The following is a 24,549-nucleotide window of genomic DNA, read 5'->3' as shown; positions in this document are numbered from 1 at the left end:
TGTGGCATAATGTTCATAAAGACGCGCTTGCTTTTTGATCCTTCATGTCGGTTTTTCCTATCATTGTGAAGCAGAATTCACCGTTGGATTGTTCACCCACCAATAGGAAACGGAGCTGGGCGAAATCGTCGTAAGACAGGTTATTTTACCTCACCTGGCGACAAGTCGCTGAAGAAAATTCAACCTAGTACGAGGAACCGCTGATTCATTGCAATTGGTCGCGCTTGGCTGGAAAGCCAGTGGCGCGAGCTACTGCAGCCGGATTTATGACCGAACGCCTAAGCCGTAGAATCCAAGCTAGCAAGCGACGCGCCTGCGCCTCGCGCCCGCTCCGACTCACGCAGGCGCGCCCAAGGCCCGTAAGCATTATTAAGCCGTCCGGTCAGATAAAGCGTGGTCGCCGCCTCTAGCTCCCCTTCCCAACGGGCGGGCGAACTGCGCACGATTTAACAGCTGAAGCGACGATTGTGGCGCAGAGGAATGGCTGCCAATGACCACTGATCCAGCCCCATCGTCAGACGGATTCGCCCCTCCCCAACCTTTCTTTCATTCCAGTAGATAGGTTCCATTGATTTTCAGTCCAAGCCATGATGCCTCCTAAAAAGCTTCTAGGCACATTGGATAAAAGCACCGGAAGTCATGGCGACAGTACAAAGCTGTACCTAACGGAAACTACCCAGCAAACTTGAATGCTAATTGCGAGTAGTCGCGGCACATGCACGCTTGAGAATTTGCAAAGTCACCGACATACAAACCCACTTTCGTGCAGAGAGAACATATGAACTCAACGCAGGTAAGGTTCGCTGTGAGATAGAATCGAATGATGATTCATAATCCGCATTCATATGCCCGCCGGACGGACGCTCTGTCTCGCAAAGAATCTGTATGCATTAGTAAACCAGGAACGTCGTGTGTAACCAGAGAGGTATGCCTGCAAGATGGAAAATCAGCATACCTCCTGCGCGTAATGCGAATACATCGGCCGTGCAGCAAGAACATGCGCGGAGAGACGGAATATCACAACGGGCTGATGGACACGTGTAAAGCAACACTGATGCACTTTCCAGACAACAGCCAGCACTTCCTCCACATGGCGCCATGAGCGGCCGTCGTGGATAGCGCAGTGAAAGAACGCTAAACGACACGGTGCGAACTATGGTCGCGCCGACGCGTCGATATCGTGCACCACCATGCGCGGCAGCCAAACGACGGTAATCGGGCAAAAACGCTGAGTCGGCCGACGTCGGAAATCGCTCTAACGACACGGTGGACTATAGTCGGGTGGATGCGCACGGCGGTCCAGGATACGGTGAAAAACCATGGCGCTGCAGCCAAAACGAACTGCGTATACGGGCGAAACTGCCAAGTCGGGCCGACGCCGGAGAAATCGCTCAACGACACGGTGGGAGTATGGTCGCGGCAGCGCTACGCCGGATACGGGTGAAAACCGCACGCGGCAGCCAAAACGACGGGTACTGGCAAAAACGGCGTAAGTCGTGGCCGACGCCGGAAAACGCCTAACGACACGGAGCAGTGATAGCTGGTGCTACGCGGTCGAAATACGGTGAAAACCATAGCGCGGCAGCCAAAACGACGGTATCGGCTAAAACGGCTAAGTCGGGCCGACGCCGGAAATCGCTCTAACGACACGGATGGAGTACGGGCTGGATGACAGCTACGTCGGATACGGCGAAAACCATGCGATGCGGCAGCCAAAACGACTGGTACGGGCAAAAACGGCAGCCAAGTCGGGCCGACGGGCCGGAAATCGCCTCAATCGACACTGGAGTACACCGGCGTGGCGCCAGCGGTCGAACATCGGTGAAACCACGGCGCTGGCAGCCAAAACGACGGTACCGGGCTAAAACGCTAAGTCGGGCCGTGACGCTCGAATCGCCTAGCCACTACCTGGCGTATAGCCCGTGTGGCTACGCGCGTCGGAATACCGTGAAAAACCGCACGCGGCAGCCAAAACGACTGTGCACGGCTAAAAACGCTAAGTCGGTCAGACGTCGAAACTGCCTGACTAGGCTGACGTGGTGGAGAGCAGTCGGTAAGGCCGCTGTCGGATACGGAAACCATACAGCCAAACGACGGTACGCGCAAACGGCGAGCTGGCCGGCGTCGAAAGCGCCTATCCATTACGTGGAGATAGTGCGGGCTGCCACGGCCTGATTAACGGTGAAAAACCATGACGCCAGCAGCCAAACGATTGCAGGTATCGGCAGAAACGGCTGTCGGCCGACGCCGGAAATCGCCTCCGAACGACACGGTGGAGTATAGTCGGGTGGTGCGCTACAAGCGGTCGGTAATACGGTGAAAAACCACGGCGCGGGCAGCCAAACGGACGGGTATCGGGCTATAAACTGGCTAAGCCGTGGGCCGCATCGCCGGTAAATCGCCTAACCACTGACGGTGAAGTGATAAGGTACGCGGCACGGGCGGCCTGAAGACGCGTGAAAACCGGCTACGCCAGGCAGCCAAAACAGACCGCATCGGGCTGAAAACGGCTAAGTCGGGTCAGACGTCGAAATCGCTCAATCCACACGAGAGTAAGTTCGGGCATGCGCACTACGGTTCGAATATCACGGCTTAAAAGCCATGATGCAGCCAAACGTGTCCAGACGCGGGCGCAAAAACGCTAAGTCGGGCCGACGGCCGGAAATCGCCGACCAGCAGACGGCGGAGTATAGTCGGGCGGCGCGCAAGGTCGAATACTGGCGGAAAAACCATGGCGCTGCAGCCAAACGACGCAGACGGGCTAAAAACGGTAAGCCGGGCCGACGGCCGGAAATCGCTCAGCTGACAACATCGGGTGGAGTATATCGGGTGGGCGCGCGGGCGTCGGAACACGGTGAAACCTTAGCGCCGGCAGCCAAACTACGGCAGCGCACGGGCTAAACGGCTAAAGAGTCGGCCGACGCCGGAAAACGCCTAACGACAGTCGCGTGGAGTATAGTCGGGCACGCGTTTGTCGGATACCGGTGAAAAACCGCTGCGCGGCAGCCAAACCACGGCGTAACGGCTAAAACGGCTAAGTCGGGCCGACGCCGAAAACGCCTTAACGGACACGTGGTGGAGCATATAGTCGGCGGGACGCCGCACGGCCTTGAATACGGTGAAAACCATGCTGGCAAAGCCAAACGAGACTAGAGTACGGGCGAAAACGGGCTGGGTCGGGCCGACGTCGGAAATCAGCTCAACGACACACGGTGGTAGAGGCATGGTCGGGTGGCGCCGCAAGGGCCGGCGTCGGATCACGGTGAAACCACGCACGCTGGCAGCCAAACCGACTGGGTGACGGGCTGGAAAACGGCTAAGTCGGGCCGACGGAAATCGGCCGAACGACATCGGTGGCGCATGGTCGGTAGCGCCGCGGCTGTCAAATACGGTGAAAAACCGCCGCGGCAGCCAAACACGTATCGGCGGAAGTCCGGCTAAGTCGGCCGAGCGTCGGAATCGCTCTAACGACACGGAGTATAGTCCGGCGGGCGCTACGGCGAACACGGCGAAAAACCATATATGGCAGCCAAACGACGGGGACTGGGCTAAAAACGGCAAGTCGGGCTTACTCGACGCCGGAAATCGCCTTAACTTATCGGTGGAGTATAGCTCGGTGAAAGGCTGGCGCCTGAACACGGTGTGAAAACCACGGACGCCGCAGCCAAAACGGGCCTGGGCACGGGCAAAATGTACGGGCTGAGTCGGGCCGACGTCGAAATCGTCTGAAGGCCGACACGGGTGAAGTATAGTCGGGTGGGCGCCACGCGTCGAATATCGGTGAAAAACCACGTGCGTACGGCAGCCAAACGACTGTGACGGGCTAAACGGCTGGTCGGGCCGATCGCCGGAAATCGTCCTAACGACACGGTGAGTATAGTCGGTGGCGCACGGCGGCTCGAAATACGGTGAAAACCATGGCGCGCAGCCAAAAAACGACGGTATCGGGCTAAAACGGCTAAGCTCGGCCGACGTCGGAAATCGTTGAACGACACGGTGGAGTAGTCGGTGGGCGCGCGGCGGCTCGAACACGGTGAAAAACCACTGACGCTGCAGCCAAAACGACGGTACGGGCTAAAAACGCGAGTCGGGCCTGACGCCGGAAATCGCTTCAACGACACGCGTGGAGTATAGTCGGGTGGGCGCTACGCGGCCTGAAATACGGTGAAAACCACAGCCAAAGCGACGCCAGACGGCACAAACGGCTAAGCCGGCTCGACATGAGGAATCGTCTTAACGACACGGTGGAGAGTAGTCGGGTGGGCGCATGGGCGGTCGGATACGGTGGAAACCACATGCGCTGCCGCTAAACGACGGTACGGGCTAAAAACGGCTAAGTCGGGCCGACGTTTGGAATCGCCTAACGACACGGTGAAGTATAGCTCGGTGGGCGCTACGGCGGTCGAATATCATCGTGAGAAACCATGGCGGCAGCCAAACGACGGTACGGGCTAAACGGCTAAGTCGGCCGACGGCCGAAATCGCTTTGAACGACACGGGCGGAGTATAGTCGGTGGGCGCCACGGGCGGTCGAAACACGGGTGAAAAACCACGCTGCCAGCCACAAACGACGGTACGGGCAAAACTACGAAAGTCGGTCGCGACGCCGGAAAACGCTCTAACCATTAGTCGGGTGAGTATGCCCGCACGCCGCGGTCGATGACGCGGTGAAAAACCGACGGCGCCGCAGCCAAAACGATCAGACGGGCAAAACGGCTGTAGTCCGGGTTACCGACGTCAGGAATCGCCTAACTGCCACGGTCGGAGTAGTAGTCGGGTGGGCGCCGGGCGGCTCGAACACGGGTGAAAACCGCTGCCGGGCAGCCAAAACTGATCGGTACTGGCAGGAATTCGCTAAGTCGGGCCGACGTTTGTAGAAATCGCTCAAGCCGACTACGGTGGCGGTCGGGTGGGCGCGCGGCGGTCGGATACGGTGAAAAACCATGGCGCGGCAGGCAAAACGACGGTACGGGGCAAAAACGGCTAAGTCGGGCCAGACCGTCAGGAAATCGCCCAACGACACGGCGGGAAAGTATAGTCGGTGGGCGCTACGGGCGGTCGAATATCGGCAGAAACGGCGCATGGCTGCCAGCAGCCAAAATCGACGGTAGACGGGCGAAATCCGCATAAGTCGTGGTCGGGACGTTTCGGAAATCGCCTAACTGGCACGGTGTGGAGTATAGTCGCGTGGGCTACGCTGTCGAAATACGGGCGAGAACCATGTTGCGCTGGCAGCCAAACCACGGCACGGGCTCACAAAACGCCTAAGTCAATGACGGCCGATGAATCGCCTTAATCACACGTCGGAGTATAGCCGGCGGCGCCGCGGCCTGGATACGGTGAAACCACATGCTGCAGCCCCAAACGACGGCGCACGGCGTAAACGGTTGCAGCCGGGCCGACTGCCGGAAAAACGCCTCAACGACACGCAGAAGTATAGCCCGGTGGGCGCCAGCAGCGTCGATAATACGGTGAAAAACCATAGGCGCTGGGCAGCCAGACGACGGTATCGGCTAAAACTAAGCAGTCGTATCGATCATTGAATCGCCTAACGATTATCGGTGATATAGTTTCCGCGGCGCAAGGCGGTTTGATACACGGTGTGAAACCGCTATGCAGCCACAAACGACGGCAAATGGGTAAAAACGGGCTAAGTCGGGCCGATTGCCGAAATCGCTTCCAACTATTACGTATATAGTCGCGGCGGTCGGATACGGTGAAAAACCGCAGCCAAACGACGAAATGGGCAAAAAACGGCTAAGCCTGGCCGATCGCCGAAACGCTCTAACCACACGGAGTATAGTTTCCGGTAAGGCCGGGGCGGTCGGATACGTGAAAACCGCCGCTGCAGCCAAAATCGACGGTATCGGCAAAAACGGTTGGTCGGGTCGACGCCGGAAATCGTCAGCGTTACGGTGAAGATGGTCGGTGGAGCGCATACGGCTCAAAACACGGTAGCAAAACCACGCGCAGCCAAAACGACGGTACCTAAACGGTTGTCGTCCGACGTCGGGAAATCGCCCGGAACAGGTGGAGTATAGTCGCGCGCTGCCGAAATACGGTGAAAACCACGCTGCAGCCAAAACGACGGTACGCGTCCAAAATACACAAATTAGAGGCTAAACAATAGCAAAAGTGTTCGGGAAAGTAGATACGTTTTGGACGTATCAACTCTCTGTTGACCAGCTACTTGAGGGTAAAACTGAGTATATTGCACTTGCCGGTCTAAGTCCTCGAGGGGAAAACTGAGTACAGATAAAATTTCTGTATAAGGCCTGAGGTTATAACTGAGTACACCAAACGTCCCAGTGGTTAGACTCGGGTAGCGGTGCACGCTGCAGCCGTGCATAGCGGACGCGTGTTGCCGTGCATAGCGGACGCGTGTTGCGGTACACGCCACCTTCGTCTTTATAGAGCCCCTCTTTCTCTCCCTCGACGCACGTCTCACCGGCTCACCGCAACCGCCTCCTCCTGTCCCATCATCTTCTCCACAACCGAAGAAAAAACCCCGAAGAAAACCGCCGGCGATGGAGAAGAATGAGATGCCCATTGTCGGCACATCAGCCGCCGCCCCCGTCCAGTGCCCCCGTCGCCGCTTCCATCGTAGCAGCCGGCGCATCGGCCGCCGCCCCCGTCCGTGCCCCCGTCGCTGCTTCCAACGTAGCAGCCGGCGCATCGGCCGCCGCCCCCGTCCGGGCCCCTATCGCTGCTTCCAACGTAGCAGCCGGCGCATCGGCCGCCGCCACCGCTCCGACTCCCCGTCGATTGGGACCCGTACGAACCAGAGGCAAGTACGACGCGCCGGGAGAACCCCTACGATACCACCATCGTCGACAACGAGCCGGAGGTAACCCTTTGTTCCCTTGTTCTTATCTCATTTCAATCATTTTGTGTTAGATCTACCGTTATTACGGTTCGTCCGTTCCTAGTTCAATCCTTTTTTGTTAGATCTTGCGTTATTACCTGTTCGTCTGTTCCTAGTTCGATCCTTTTGTGTTAGATCTTGCGTTATTAGTGTTTGTGATTTGCTTTTGTTTAAGATTTGTGCCGATGATGATGAATATTTGGGCATAAATTGATTCAGTGGTTTGGTCGTAAACAATTGGTGTGTACAAATTTGTTGTGCATGATCTTTGGTTTGCCGACTCAAATCCCGGATATAAGTGTGTCCAATGTAACCGAGGCTACCTCTTTTTTCGAGCCCATATTATCATGCATGATTTTTTGTTCACTCTCTGTTCCATCATCGTTGCAATTGACTCCGTGTTTTTGCACGATCTTTGGTGCTACGTGACAAGTGCAGAGCAATGACGTCGACAAATGACGACGAGTCCTTCCACACCAAGACTCGTCACGTCCTCGGGAGGCTGCAGTCCGCCATTACGATGGCCCTTTTGCTCGAGGCATTTACAAGTGCCCCTTCTGCAACAGAAGCTCCGCGCCACCGACTTCAACTCCCTCGGTGAACCATGCTGAATCCATTGGCAGATGTGGCGCTAGAGTTGGAAGGACCGTGAACGTGCATGCGTACATGGCCAAACACAAAGCACTTGGGATTCACTCGCGCAACCTCCAAGCGAGTCACACGCGCTACCTGGAGGCGTTGAACGTGCCTATCGCACTCTTCGTATGTGACTCGCTCTATCTCGTAGAGCAGCTTAATTTCATGTAAAATGTAGCTTATGTTGGATCTATCGGTACTACTTTTGGATCTGTCCTGAAAATATCTATGCTATGTTGGTTGCTGTATGCAGCTTATCCTATATTTTTTCTCTGGATTTGTGCCCTAGATTTCCTACCTGATTGGGTAAAAACGAAGGCATAAAGAAATGAATGGCGTTAAAAAACAGAAGGAGAAGCTGCTCTAGATTTGCTACCAATTTGGGCTATCAAATATGAATGAGATCGAGCGATAGAGAGGAAAAAGGTACATTGAAAACTGCTAATCTGGGCGAAAAAGACAGAAACCACTCGTGCCCCCGTCCCGGACCCACACGGCTCCACACGCTACGGCCCCACACGCTACGGCCACACGCTACGGCCTCGTCCTGTCCCACACGGTCCCTTCCTACCAGCCCCACACGACGCGGTCCCACACGACGCGACCCCACAAACGACACGACCCCACTCGTCAGCACGGAACGGTCAACTTAACGGATTCCTTCCGTCCGAGCTCCTTCTGCGGTTCAGACAAGGGCTTGGGGAAAACTGAGGAAAAACTAAGGAGCTGGGGAAAACTGAGTACAACTAAGGATCTGAGGGCACGAAAATAGAAATCCCTTTTATTTATTGCTTTATTATTTAATTACTCCTAATTAAACAATCGCACAATAAAATCTCCTTCTCCGATCGCATCGAAACTTTCGGAACTTTTCCGACATCACCCCGAAACTATTCCGGAGTTGTCACTCACTGATTTAACCAACGTCGAATCCATCCCGCAGCGTGAATAGCCTTAAGCGTGCCACCCTGACGGCTCGGGAAACCTACAGACATGATCGTCGACTCGTTCGCCGATCAATGACAAACAACGGGATCTGGAAACCCATGAGAGCCCCCGTGGTTTCTCGAAGTCTAAGAATTCGCTTTGAACCGTGAACATTGTATCATATCCTTTTGTCTCGCGATACTTATGTATGTTCGAGATGTGATCGATAAGTGTCTCCACACTTGGTTCTCTCTCGTTACTGACATACACATGTTTACTCGTTCCCGTGATATCACATCCTCTCCCGTGACCTAGTCACATGCTTGCAAGCTATTAGAGATGTGATCTCACCAAGTGGGCCCAGAGTATCTATCCGTCACTGCGATGGACAAAATCCCGATCTCGATATCCCGTATCAACTCCTATACTTCCACCGACGAGACAACTTCCATATTGCTACCCTTTACGACTGCAGCGTAGGAGAGCAACTAGCGTGGCTTCCATAAGGTGTGACCTAAGTAATATCTCACAGTCGAAGGACTATGTACTTTGTTCCTTTCATCGTAGTGCTGAACACTTCATGTGACTTGATCACGAACATACGATTGTTCCTTGGGTGATGTGTCTATCACTTCATTCTCCAATGAATGTGACTTCAACGTTATCTCCATGATCAGGAAACCTTGATCACTAATAACCATGTAGAACTAGCTCAATTGAGGATGCTAGAGACAAGGTATGTCCCGGTATTACACCTGTATTAATGTTTCCGCTTAATATAGTTATAGCACAATACCGTAGCGTATTATGAACTGTATGGAATATGCCAATAATACATATTATTATTTTCCTCTAGGGAATAATCCCAACAGTCTCCCACTTGCACTAGAGTACAAATAAACTAGCTTGCATTTGCTACTAATCAATACTTCATATATCCAATACATGAACGTTTGATCATGCTGCACTTGGAAGATGTTTTTCTTGTCTTTAGGTTAGTTCGTTTTAACCCGAATCCTTACGATTCTTATGTTCCTTTGCAAAATCTTGGTATCAACAATTTGACATCACCTTATCATCACATGATATGTTTAGCACCATTGAGTGAGATCCTTGTGTTGCTACTTATCACTGACCACGTTTGTCACACAAACTATCATGCAATCTTTAGCACCTACACACTCTATCATGTACGAACCCTGGTTGCCAAACTTTCTTTGTCTTAGTTGCTTTCATAAGCCACTTTTAGACTATAAACATTGTGTAGTATCGCTCTTTTAACTTCAACTTGCAATGTTCCCAGTGAAGATACATTTCTTCATAGGTCCATTACCTTATAAACTCCTTTATACCAAGCTCAACCTTATGTTCATATGATTCATCTTATGAACCATTCTTAGAACCCTTTGTTCTTCAAATAAGAACTTTTGACCATGACTTTGTTGAATGTCTATATGATATCCTTATGAAAAACTTCCATAATCTAATTATGGCTAATGTCAAACATTCTTTTCATTATATCATCATTGACTCTTTGAGACACGTCTCACAATATGCATTTGACGATCAAATCATATTCAATCAATTAATCGTCATATTGCACATAGCTTCTATCACTATAGGTCAAATGCACAATCATAGGTTACAACTTAACTTTTAATTCTTATAATTAACCCTGTACCACAATCCTTCCTTTGAGTCACACAAGCACTATATTAAGCTCCCACTCAACTTAATGACTATCATATACTTTGAGTCCAGATATTCGTTCAAGCTCCCACTTAGCTATTAGATCCACATAATCTTGTTATTTTGGTACAATCCAAAATTCCATTGATCTTCCATCAATTATAAGACACTTGTATGATCATCACAGTTGAATAATCAATTTACTCAACACATGTTCAAACCATTTGAGCATAGATAATCAAATGATCATATCATTGATCAATCGGTGTAATTAATCAAACTCTTCATTAATTTTAATGTAGATAATCAAGCATCCTTAATAATCAACTATTGATTTTATCTAGTTGTAATCCACAATCTTTGGTGCAGATTATCAAATAATCACATGGACCAAATCTTATTTCCTCAAGTCATTATCCCATACGATATGTCCATATACATGTCATAATGCATATCTTGGATTCAAACAATCCTTAAACTTGATATAGGATTCAACAACATTATTTATGTGGTTAGGATTACCATTTTTAGCAAATTTTCTTTCCGTAGCTCAACAGGTATGTCATTCATACGACAAGTGAATCTTCAAGACTAATCCAACCAATTGAAATAGACTTTTAGAATCCTATCCTTTTTGGTAACAATTGTGACAAACACCCAATAACATTTATTATGGTATTCTATTCATGTGGTGTTTAGGATGTACGCTTCCGTTGCGCCACTCACCATCATGATATAAGGTCCAATACCTTCACACAATTTTACTCATTATTCCGTAAGGTGTCAAAAATAGCATAAGACATTCTTATCTATTAAATCTCTAGCTTATGGAACATTTTTCTCATAGATCCTACTATGAACACGCTACAAGATTTTGCTAATCATGTTAACTTTGAACTATTCAAAACTATTAACAATGCATATGGTTTCCTTAATCTAAAACTTCTAAGCATAGCTAAAAACACTTAATACACTTTCCAAAATACCAATCACAAGCTTGGGGTATAAATATGCATTATCTTATAAAACACAATTGATATCTTTGCCAATATAGTTTCCAACACAAATCTTAGTGTACATTGATCAAATCAACTACTCTTGATTTCTAGTGTTGCAAACAAGTCTACTTTTCTCTAACTTGAACAATTCAACTCTTAGGGAAAAACTTGTGTTTACAATAAACACCTTGGTAGATAATCTAAGACATATCTTGTTTCTAGATAGCGAGTATTCTCATGCAATCATATGCACAATACTTTGCTACACATTCCTTGTGGTCCAACAATTGAACACTTGCATTTGGATGACATTGCTTGCATTCATTATGAGTTTCATAACTCTAATGACTTGTGAGAATTCCAATCATAATGAAATTCCCTAAGTGCAAGACATTCACCAAATAACACAATTCACAAAATACATCTTACATTACATTTGGCATTCACATTATGATGAAATAACAACCAAGATAAAACACAAAGAATGACCATCTCAAGAACCATAACATGAATATTATCTTGTTCGAACCAACAATTGTTTCGGACCCACAATAACGGTCTTGCAACGAGCAAGACCAAAATCTCACAAATATTCATCGAGCGGTTACATGGTGATTATTCATAAATAAATCTTGATGGCCGGTGGAGAAAAACGTGGATGACCGCCTCATAGCCGCTCGTCATCTCGCCACCAGGCTCCACCTCTCGCCAAGTGCCGCTCACTCCTCAGTGCTCGCTCGAAGAGTTACAAGTGTAAGTAACAAGCAATGGTATCTCCATACCCGGATGTTACTCCTGGCACTTATTAAGAAAGACATCAATAACATGTATATCAATATATACCTTTCTCTTTGGGAACAACCTTCCCAAGTCTCTTGTCCTCGAGGTATCTCGGACAGTTGCGCTTCCAGTGGCCCTCCCGCTTGTAGTAGAAGCACTCGACCCCAGCCTTTGCCTTGGGCTGCTTAGGAGGACGGTCGGCAACTGGCTTGCCTTCCTTCTTCCCGCGCCTCGGAGCTGGTTTAGCCTTGTCCTTCTTGCCGGACTTCTTGTGGCTGACCGTCTTGTTGACCATCAACACGTTGTGCTCCTTCTTGACCTCGACCTCGAAGATGCTTCAACGATAGCGAAGAGCTCATTAAGAGTCTTGCTCATGCCTTGCATGTTGTAGTTCAGCACGAAGCTCTTGTAGCTAGGGGGCAGAGACTGCAGCACCCTATCAACAGCCAGGGTGGGTGGAATCTTGAGGTCCAGAACCTCCAGGCGTTGAACGCAGCCAGACATCTTGACCACGTGCTCACTCAAGCTGCTGTGCTCCTCCATCTTAGCCGTGAAGAAGGCCTCAGAAGCCTCATACGCTTCGGCTCTAGCCTGGGGAGCGAAGACGGTTTGCAGGTCGGCGATAATCTCATTAGCCGGCATGCTCTCGAACCGCTTCTGGAGGTCGGGCTCCATGGCATACAGCATGCCACTTTGGATGAGAGAGTACTCATCGGCCTTCCGCCGGTAAGCGAGTCTTCTCCTCGGTAGTCGCACTAGCGGCGGGAGCATTCGGAAGTGCTACAGTTAGCACATGCGATAGCTTCTGAGGAATGAGGAGGATCCTCAAGTTGCGGTGCCAAGCGGGGAAGTTATACCCGTTGGTCTTGAGCTTTTCCTTGTCAAGGAACTTGCCAAGGTTGAAGCTGTTTGGGCGAGACATCTACACATGTATTTGCAATAATAACATAAAGACTTAAGTTCATAAAACATGGAGTTCAAATTTTAGTACTACTCTAAAATTATATGCTTAACTCCCACTAAGACTTAACATCCCTCATGGTTAATGCTTTAGTGATTACATGATCCTAATCCATATACCTCCCCCGATCGCCACGGCCATCAGTATACTTCAAAGGTAGACAAAACTCCTTTTATCAATTGCAGTTCTAAACCACAACTCATGCTTGACCTTTTCAGTCCTTGTGTTACGATGTCAAATTCCCAAGATGTCTATCGCCAACATGAAACCCAATGCTCTATGCACGCAGAGCTGTGGAACAATGTCATAGTCCCACTATGTCCATCGACCAGAGGTGGTGCACCCATCTTACAGCCTACGAAGTTTGGACATCCATGATCCACATGTAATGTTATGTCAACGTAAAACTTCATCGATGGTTGCGCATCATGGGGAGAACACTATGTTGTATTTTTCTTTGAGGGATCAACTTACGATGCAATGCGAATGGACTATATTAACATGCAAAGTAAGATGCAACTATGTAGTGTTTCATGGTAACTTGCTTTTGATCCCCATCAAAACTCTCGGTGACTTGGTGCCTAGGATCTAAGGAACCTTTAATAACTTGTGTGCCGAGACGAACATGTTTACATTAACATATCGTTAAACCAATCCACCACTACATGCCCATGCAACATAAAGCTAGACGCCTCTACTTTATCTATTGCAAATTTTACGTGGTTGGGGCTTTCGCAAAGTAAAGTCGCCTTTTACCTACGAACAGTAACCACAACATGGATTAACCCGTTGCCCTTTCATCCCCTTACAGGGCCCTCCGTTACAAAAGCCATATCACTGAAGATAGAGAAACATACACCCCTTGTTCACTTATACGGTACAAGCCGTATGTCAATCGTGAGCCGGTCTCGCAAGTTAATGCGTAAATATGAACAAGTGCACCAAAGAGGGTGGCAACTAGAGAATCAATGCCCACATATTGCTATGTGTTCTATCCGTACTATATGATCTAGCATAATCAGCGCTCTGATACCACTGTTGGGGATCGGTGCAGATAATCAAAATTTTCTACTACTAGCGATACCCCGGTTACGCCAGGATCTATATGCAGATGTATAGTAACAGATAACGAGATTGACATACCCTTGTCGATCGATTCGCGGGGACACTTTCCCGCGGTACACGGAGTCGATGGAGAGTTGATGCAGCACCGACCTCGGGGTCGTGATGAACGGCTCAGCGAAGATCCCCGTAAAGCAACAGGGCACCGCAGTTTTACACACGTACGGCTTCCTCACGTCCCCCGGTCGCTAGGTCCAGATGCGATTGCGGAAGAGGATAGACTCGAAGCAGGGGTCCAGCAGCGTGACGGCGTTCGTATGGTGGAGAGACAGTAGATCTAATCTACCGGTGTGTTCTAGATCCAATCTAGAAGTCTAGATCCAATCTAGATCTAGTAGATCTAATCTACAGCGGTGTAGATCTAATCTACCGCGAATGTTCCGAGTAGATCTAATCTCATCGCGGATTTCCCGGATCCAATCTAATGGAGTTGGGAGGGAGATCTCTCACACAGCGATGGGAGAGAGGAGAGGTGGAAGCTATGGCAGCCAAACAAGGGGGCACCACGGCCAGGTGGAAGAGGAGGGAGGCGCAGGAGCTGATGTGTTGGAGGGGGGAGGCGCCCCCCTCCTTATATAGGCGCAGGGGGGAGGTCTCACCTCCCCAGGTGGCGCCGCCCACTACAAGAAATCTGCCATAATATGACGTTTTTTTTATGACTGGAAATCAAAATGTCATAGCTTTATGACGTTCCTAGCTTCGACCGTCCTTGGCCACTCGGGGGGGGGCAAAACCCTAGAAAATCGTGACGTTCTGGTGAAAAACGTCGTTACGTGTTTAATCCAAAATGTCACTAGTAATACTAGATTCTAGAGAACCAATCAGATGGCTCGGACACACCTCCCACGGATTGCCTCATGGAAGACGATCTGAACCATTCAAACCTTTATCCAACGGCATTGTCTTCATGGTGAAGCCTTTTGAGTTTTGGTTCCAAATTTTTTGGCGGGCGAGCGTGGGTACCTCAGCGCCAGGAATTTTTTTGGCGGGCGAGCTCCCACAGGCCCACACGCGGCTCCAGCAAAGCAACCCTCCCGAGAACCCTAGACGTCTCCTCATCCATTCCTCCCCCTTCCAGCCGCCGCAGCCGCATCGCCCCCTTCCGCAGCAGCTCCTCCCGCCTCTGCCCCAACGTCCTCCTCCAGCAGGTGCCCGACCTCAACCTCAACCTCCCGCTCTTGTACCCGCATCACCAGCTCCCTCACGCCACGAGGCCCCTATCCGGTGAGTCCTCATCGTGTTGTCCGCCGCCAATTCTTTCTTTTCTTGTGCTGCTGGATTTCTTCTCCGCCGGTTTCTAATGTCCAGGGCGTGCGGGTGTCGCAGAAGGAGAACCTGGGCAGCGCCCGGCGTGGGATGGGGCTCAAGGCGGACTCGCCACCGCCGCACACCACCACTCTCCTCCCGCCGGACTCGCCTCGCCTCCGCTCCGCCAGAGATCTCGTTGCCCCTTCTACGTGGTAAGCCCCCGCCCCGCTCTCTCACCCGCTCGGATCGATCGATCGATTCCCCCGTTCGGATCAACCTGCGCCCCCTCACCCCGAGCAGGGAGCCCGATTCCAAATCCGATCCAGGTCGGAGGGCCTCCGCTCCTCTCCCGGCCTGATCCCGACGGTTGCGAGATCCACGCCGCTCCTTTTCGGCCATCTTCTTCGGTCGGGCTGCTTAGATTTGGATGACTGCGATAAGACTTGCCCCATCTTCTATAGACTTGCGCTGAGGTCGTTGCTGCCTGGCCGTTGTCTTCACCTTGCGCTCATTATTAATTAACTAGAGCACTTAAGTCACTATAGTTTGTGTGTAATTCTGCCGTTTCTTCTTCCTCCTGTGTACTAGTAGTACTTTTGATTTTGACAATTACCTGTGCATACATTGATTTGTGTCTGGTTCCTTAATCATCCTGTAGTCTTTCGTCTAAGAAATGATGCTGATAATGTGAGTAAGAGATATACCACTGTTTTATTTGTGTCTAAAACATGGAATTGCTGATACCATTTCTTTTCTTTTCGACTGTCTTCAGTTTTTGCTGTAGCCTGTATGGTATCATCTCTTCACTTGTCAGGAAGACTGTTCTAATCCGATATGTGGTATCTCAAATCTCCCATGTTGGTAATCGAACATGCGCAATGCATATCAGTTTAGTTGTAGGTATTTTTACCATATGTTAGAACTTAGAAGGGGTTTCATGAGATGCGTTATGGACTGTAAAGTGCCGTTTTGACGCCAGATGGTCTAATCTTCCTCCAGAGCCTCTTCCCAGTAATGTAGAAATACAGTGCTCAGCATCAGCCAGCTGTTACTACTTACCAGATGGTTGAGCAACATGCTATTTCAGGTTGTTACTGGCAAACTATAGAGTTCACTAGTAGTAGTACTGTTTCGTGCGGTTGTTCCTGGAGCCGGACGGCGTGCTCACGCCCTCGTCCATCATGGTAGACGCCATGTCCGGCCCTGATTACGACGACCTCCAGGTGCTTAACTAAGTTCCACATAGATCCATCACCCAGCCATGGTCGTTCTAGCTAGGCAATATGAAGCTGTGAATCGAACGCAGATGGTAATTCTGAACTCTGAAGATGGTGTGGGCTAAACAGAGGTAGTAGCTTGCTTCTATTACTTTTGACAATTACCATCTTGTATGGCATGTGGGCATGTGTCTTTCATCTCAACAATGATGCTGACAGCCATTTTGTATGTCATACACGCTGATTTATTCATGTCTAAAACATGAAATTGCTCATACCATTACTTGTTTTTGCTTGTCTTCAGTTTTGGTAATCTAACATGCACAATGCAAATCAGTTAACTGTAGTTATTTTTCACTAGGTAGCATACAAATCATCATACCAGATGTTAGAAGGGGTTTTATGAGATGCATTGTGGTTTTTTCTTTCTACTTACCAGGCGGTGGTTAAGCAACATACTATTGCAGTTTGTCACTGGCAAACTATAGAGTTCACTAGCAGTACTAACATTTGTCCATGGGCCCCTCGATTCTTATCATGTTTATCATCTATATCTTGACATTACTGCAGCACCAAAATACACCATGCCTACCTTTGCTTGCTCAGTTAGTGCTCTTGCTCGTTAATTCATTGCACTTGATGATGCCAGAAGTACTTTGTCCCTGTAACTTAATCTGGAACTTGATGCAAGCTATTTTTCCTAACAAGCTTTTACAATGGAGTAGAATTGTCCAGCATGATCATTATGTTGTACTGCCTACACAACAAGAAGTACTTTGTCCCTATAATGTGAATCTGGAACTGAATCTGGAACTGCTCGTTTTTCCCAGGATGTCTTTGGGGTGGCATTGGACACAACAACAAGTACTGAGCAGAGATCACTACAATGCAATGGGTCACTGTAGTACAAATATTGTCAGTTCACTTTATCTTGGTTGAGGTACAATTATGATTTTCTTTTTCTCTCAGTTCTTCTTTTTGCGGGGTGCTCACACTAGGAAAGGTTGTTCTAAGATATGGTGACCAGAGGCACCTGCCACCGTCGAAGTACCTGTTGTTTCCCTGGCTCAGATTTTGCATTACATTTCTTTCATCTTTGAGTCGATGTCTTATCTTGTTTATGTATCACCAAAGTTAGCTAAAGATAATCTAACTTGAAAATGGGCGAGCAGGTGCATGGTGGCCAGCGACAAGCTCACTGAGCAGGGATGGTCTGCGAGCAGGAGCACGGAGCGCCGACATGTGATGATTGGGGTTCACCCAAACCCACAGGTGGATAGTTGGGATACTGCTGGGGCGATGTTGCTGCTCCAGCTAGTCTTGCGATGGATGTTTTCTGTATGATATGAATCTGTTGTCAGTGTCTTTCTTGTATATATATCTGATTTGTGGAAATATTGTAATATATTCAGTTACTGCTCTTATATGGAAGATTTCATGTATTCATGTGTTGATGTTTATATATTGTCTAATCTTGTTAATATAAACCTGACCAACCCAAGAATAAATGGATCGTAAAAGGCTAAGGCCCAAATAGAGAAAGGCTGTAAAAATGGTGAGGCCCAAAATAGAAAAAATAATCAGAACTAATGGGCTCAGCCCACATAAGGAGCTGAATGGACCGGGCTGAATTCAGATAATGACATTTCTAATTCGTCATAATTTTGCCACGTCGGATTGCCACGCTGGACTCGGGGGCATGTGCCCATGACGTTTTGGGAACGTCATGCCGTCAGTGACATTTTAAAACGTCACAACGCTCTACGACGTTTTCAACTGGAACGTCTTAAGCAGTCATTGCTGACTCCCAGCTTTCGACGTTTTGAAAAGCGTCACCGTAACGTCACAAGTAGCCATTACTGACGTTTCAGTGACACCTTTATTTTGTCAACTTATGGCAGATTTCTTGTAGTGGCCCCAGGTGGGGGGCCACCGTAAATCCGACTTGGGGGAGGGGCAAAACCCTAGCTGCCTCCCCCCCTTCCCTCTTGCCGCCGCCACCCCCCTAGGGTTTGGGGGTGTGCACAGGTGAAGGCGCCGGCCCCTTCTGCCTTGGGCTGGCCGGCCCCTCCCACTTGGGCTGCCCCCAGGGCGGCCCATTATGTGGAGGCCTATTTTTCTTTTTTCCTTTTCCAATTTTATTTATTGCTTTATTATTTAATTACTCCTAATTAAACAATCGCACAATAAAATCTCCTTCTCCGATCGCATCGAAACTTTCGGAACTTTTCCGACATCACCCCGAAACTATTCCGGAGTTGTCACTCACTGATTTAACCAACGTCGAATCCATCCTGCAGCGTGAATAGCCTTAAGCGTGCCACCCTGACGGCTCGGGAAACCTACAGACATGATCGTCGACTCGTTCGCCGATCAATGACAAACAGCGGGATCTGGAAACCCATGAGAGCCCCTGTGGTTTCTCGAAGTCTAAGAATTCGCTTTGAACCGTGAACATTGTATCATATCCTTTTGTCTCGCGATACTTATGTATGTCCGAGATGTGATCGATAAGTGTCTCCACACTTGGTTCTCTCTCGTTACTGACATACACATGTTTACTCGTTCCCGTGATATCACATCCTCTCCGTGACCTAGTCACATGCTTGCAAGCTATTAGAGATGTGATCTCACCGAGTGGGTCCGAGTGTCTATCCGTCACCGGATGGACAAAATCCCGATCTCGATATCCCGTATCAACTCCTATACTTCCACCAGCGGACAACTTCCATATTGCTACCCTTTTACGATCGCAGCGTAGGAGAGCAACTAGCGTGGCTTCCATAAGGTGTGACCTAAGTAATATCTCACTTGTCGAAGGACTATGTACTTTGTTCCTTTCATCGTAGTGCTTGAACACTTCATGTGACTTGATCACGAACATACGATTGTTCCTTGGGTGATGTGTCTATCACTTCATTCTCCAATGAATGTAACTTCAACGTTATCTCCATGATCAGGAAACCTTGATCACTAATAACCATGTTGAACTAGCTCAATAGAGGATGTCCCGGTATTACACCTGTATTAATGTTTCCGCTTAATACAGTTATAGCACAATACCGTAGCGTATTATGAACTTTATGGAATATGCCAATAATACACATTATTATTTTCCTCTAGGGCATAATCCCAACACCAAGATCCTTTAAAATCCAAGATCCCGTTTAAAGTCAAAATCTTTTGTTGGCGGTTGGCCAAAGATAGACTACCCTTCTAGACACCAGATTAATTACGGTCATGGACTCTCGGATTGCAAGTGCACCCTCTGCGGAGAACAGAAACTTCCACACACATTTTCTTTGGCTGACACTTAGCGGTGTTTTCATGGAGTGTTTTCCGTGAAATTGCTGGGCTTCAGTGGAACCCGACTTCTCTTAATCATGTTGTTTTCTTGATTAAATCTGTTTCCAAAAAAATGCTTCTTGGATTTGGATCTTAATTGTTGCCCAATAATGAGCCTGTTGACAAATTCGCAACAAATTCTCATTTGAGAAAAAATTTCCCCAGCCAACCTGCTGACCGTCTTTTCAAATCTCTTATCACATTGCAGTAGTGACGTCCGCTATTCCGGCCTGACGATAGAGATGCCTTGACCTGCTGATGGAGAGGATGCACCGACAATATCAACTTCTTCACGAGCCAAGGGCAGGCCCTTCTGGTGTCTAGCGTGCGTGTATAGCTTTTCTTTTGCAGTTTGATAAGTGATATCAGTTACATGTTCCCGTGGATGTTTAGAACTTAATCTGCTATTATCTGCCAGCTGCGAATCACTGGTGGAAAAAGGGCCAATAGTCACGGTTCGGAACGTCCATTAATACCGGTTGTGCAACCGGTATTAAACATGCGGGACTAAAGCCCCCCCCCCCCCTTTAGTCGCGGTTGGTTACGAACCGCGGTCGGGGCGGAGGACCTTTAGTCGCGGTTCTTGTGGCCAACCGCGACTAAAGGCCGCCGCAGGTTTAGGGTTTTAGCCCCCCCCTAAACTCTGGTTTCTTTTTAATTTGTATTGTTTTATTTCTTTTGTGTTTTATTTTAATTTTGAAGGAGTTTCACATATTCTACGGTACTACATACATGCATATGAATGTACAATTTCAAACAAATTTGAAATTAGAACCAAAGAAGAATTCAAGAGGAATATACAATATATATTCAATATCGGATGACCAGCATATACAATTTTGAACAAGTTTCCATACATAATTTAGTGCATATGAAGTTCTACGTCCTCTACATAGTGTTCTCCTTTAGGATCGATGACTTCCCTCACGAACCATCCAGCTAGTTCCTCTTGAAGTGGTCAGAAGCGAGCTTCTGGACTAAGCATCTTTCGGAGGTTATTCCTCTTGACATTGTTATCACACGGAACCCGCTCAGAGGAGTATCTCCTAATGTTCTCACAAACATAGTATCCACATAGATTGGTCCCCGGTGGCTGAATATCCCCAGTCCCAGTCACTGATCTTTTAAATTGTAGCTCTTTTTTGAATTCACCGACCTTTTCATCTACGAACCGTCTCCAAATCCTACGAGGCAAAGAAAATTAAATGAACAAGAGAGTTATTAGTTACTTGATATTAGGAAATGAACGAAATAGGCCGATCGATATAGAGCGCAAATGAAAGAAAAATAATTACTTCTGCATCATTTTTCTCATGTCGGCCCAAAGCTTTGCTTCCAGATTCAGAGAGTCGTGGATGAGAACTGTGGAGTCGTGAAATTTAATTACTAGCAGAATCCAGTGGAACCCGCGGACACGATACATGCACAGTCATGCATAACTCATCGATTAGCCACATACCATGCATGGAGTAAACAAAAGAGAATGTGCTCAAGACAGAAACACTCACCCAAAATGGTAAGGAAATAGAATATCACTTTTGAGTTCCTGCTTTGAAAAAAACCGCCACGAGGTCTTCCTCCACGTCGGCGGGGTGATTTTTTAACACATATCCATTAACGATCTGTGGGTCAATGAACCCAACATCATGGATGTTCCTTATTCTGCATTCCCTAACCTTCATTCTGCATAATAGCGTACACAACAAGATAGTTAGGATATATATATATATATATATATATATATATATATATATATATATATAGGATAAATACTTCCTACCCCTGGGTGTAGTTACACCCATATCTAATATACTACCATACGGAAGTATATACGATATTTTATTGGTTTGAGTATGTTCGTATAATATATCTAAGATACTCCAAACCAAGGTTGGTGAAAAAAATATAAGTGAACCCATAGTTTGTAGTATATATCCGAAATACATGCATATGTATACGTAAAAAATGAGTCTACGTAAAAAATGTACATACTGCCTACAAAGTAGTATATATACTTCCAAAATAGTTTTATATACTTCATACTACATGTACATACTATCCGGTATGATAGATACTCTCTAGATTATGAGAAACACGCGTGGGTGTAACTACACCCGGGTGTAGTATGAATATGTCATATATATATATATATATATATATATATATATATATATATATAACATATTCATACTACACCCGGGTGTAGTATGATAGATACTCTCTAGATTATGAGAAACACACGTGGGTGTAACTACACCCGGGTGTAGTATGAATATGTCATATATTGAGAAACACACGTGGGTGTAACTACACCCGGGTGTAGTATGAATATGTCATATATATATATATATATATATGACATATTCATACTACACCCGAGTGTAGTTACACCCACGTGTGTTTCTCATAATCTAGAGAGTATCTATCATACCGGAGAGTATGTACATGTAGTATGAAGTATATTAGACTATTTTGGTAGTATATATAATACTTTGTAGGCAGTATGTACATTTTTTACGTAGACTCATTTTTAGGTATATATATGCATGTATTTCGGCTATATAGTGCAAACTACATGCTCACTTGCATTTTTTCACCAAACTTGGTTTAGAATATCTTAGATATAGTGTAAGTACATACTCAAACCGATAAAGTATGGTACATACTTCCGTATGATAGTATATGAGACATGGGTGTAGTTACACCCAGGAGTAGGAAGTATTTATCCTATATATATATATATATATATATATATATATATATATAGGGTTGCACTATTTTGAAACCGGTGCTCAAAATATTATTTTGAGCACCAGAGCTCCGAGCGGAAAAAACTGGGAAAAACGTTGTCGCCAGCGAACCCACCATCCCCAACCCCAATCAACGGGGCATCTAACGACCGCCTCCGCACCTCCCGCCGCCGGCCTGGCCTGCCGCGCCGCCACCGTCGGCCTGCCTCGCCACGCAGAACGACCGGCTCCCCATCGCAGCCCCCCAACGGCGGGTCCCCTTCTTCCACGCGGCCGGCGCGCCCCTGCTTCCCTCAGCCTCCTACCGCTGTGCCACCCGCAACCTCGCTGCCTCCCAACGGTGCGTCGGCCAGTACCCCGCCGCCTTCCACCCGTGCGCTACCCAGACCCCGTCAACAGGAGCACTGCGTCGATTTTCCAATCACCGCCGCGTATTGTCCCTGATTTGGATTTGCATGGCGCTTACGATGCTGCTCCACACTGTTGCCCCGATGCGCTCAGGCTTGGAAGCTAAGGCCTCGAGGATGCTGGCACGGACAGGGCTCCTAGCGCGCATGCCTAGCCACGGCAGCTTCGCGTCCGCTCGCGTAAGGCCACGGCCATCACTTCTTTCAGAGCTGAATCAAGAAGTGTTCATTGTTTGCTGTTGTCGGCAGTGCTTTGTACTTGTTCGTTCATATCCATGTGAGAGCTGAATTGTTCATCTGTTCCATCATTTTCTTGTAGTTTTGGGAGCTGAATTGATTGTTCAATGTAGTGTATTTAATTTGATCTTCCGATTTTGTTGAATTAGGGAGTATTAAACGCACTCTATTCGGAAGTTCAGTTAGCAAAAGCCGATAAGTACACAGCTAACGTTCAATAAGTACATCTGGAAACAGGCTCGATAGTAGTTGCAACATCTCTAAATCCCCGCCACGCGAAATAAAAGGACGTTTCTACACAGTGTCCTAGCACTGGTTAGTCTTATGGAGTGCCCCACCCAAAAATAGAAATAAACTATTCTAACATCCCTCACTTTCTAAAAATAGAAAGTTCTAATCCTACTTTCCGTCTGCCATGGCCGCTGCACAGACGTGCGACGATTTCTCATTGCCGCTCCGTCCCAAAGTTCATTCAGCGGAAAAATATACTAGCTCCGTCACAAAATATGTGTCGAAAGTTTTGACAAATTTGGATGTATCTAGACACTATTAGTGTAATTTGTATAAACTTTCGACACCTATTTTGTGACGGAGGGAGTACAAGATTAATCACGTAAAATAAATACATCATGTGGTTGCAAAGTCACGCCAAAAAAATCGCATCTGTCATCTTCTTTTGGATCAATGGATGTAGAAAAAAGAAAGAAAATACATCTAACACTGCAATTATTTGGGGTGTAAAAAAACTGAAGTGAACCTATACTATTCTTACATCTAAACCTGGTATGAACAAGATTCTGGATGTAGAAAAGGAAGAAAAAATACATCTCCACTGCCATCACTCGGGATGTAAAAAAATCGAAAAATAGACCTTCAAAAAAATTACAACTAAAATTATAGGGAGCCTACTTTTATTACATCCTTGGATGTTTCTGGATGTAGAAACGAGGGAGCCTGGGAGGAGAAGGGGAGAGGATCGGTGGCAGCGAAGAGCAGCGCGCTGGTGAAGTATTTTTTTCTTCCTTTTCTACAGCAGCGCGCTGGCTCTAGCGGCGCGCCCGATCGCGAGGCGAAGTCCCTTCCCTCCCGACGGGCGACGACGCTGGTGGAGGTGGCTGCCGGCGGTGGCGCACCAGACGGCGAGGCGAGGGCCGTTCCCGACGGGCGACGGTGCTGGTGGAGGTGGCGGCCGGCAGAGACGCGCTCGCGAAGCTGGCGGCAGGCGGCGGCGCGCTCGCGAAGCTGGCGGCCGGCGGCGGCGCGCTCGCGAAGCTGGCGGCAGGCGGCGCGCGCTCGTGGAGGTGGCGGCCGGCGGCATCGGACTCGTGGAGATGCATCGGCTAATACTATCTCGCGGCGGAAAGAAC

The 24,549-nt window shown here is 48.1% G+C and overlaps 1 long non-coding RNA gene and 1 pseudogene across 1 annotated transcript; one reads left to right on the top strand and one right to left on the bottom strand.

Moving 5' to 3' along the window:
- Positions 1-11,904: 11,904 nt before the first annotated feature.
- On the bottom strand, positions 11,905-12,570 carry LOC124656708 (annotated as a pseudogene).
- Positions 12,571-15,335: 2,765 nt separating this feature from the next.
- On the top strand, positions 15,336-17,867 carry LOC124651781. The gene is made up of 3 exons (XR_006987502.1): positions 15,336-15,438; positions 17,274-17,383; positions 17,616-17,867. It is a non-coding gene; the product is annotated as an uncharacterized LOC124651781 (long non-coding RNA).
- The last annotated feature ends 6,682 nt before the right edge of the window (positions 17,868-24,549 follow it).

Source organism: Lolium rigidum, chromosome 5 (genome assembly GCF_022539505.1).
Source record: "Lolium rigidum isolate FL_2022 chromosome 5, APGP_CSIRO_Lrig_0.1, whole genome shotgun sequence".
Taxonomy (NCBI): Eukaryota; Viridiplantae; Streptophyta; class Magnoliopsida; order Poales; family Poaceae; genus Lolium; species Lolium rigidum.
The sequence above is the reverse complement of the archived record's forward strand: the minus strand, read 5'-3'. Positions and strand labels throughout refer to the sequence as shown.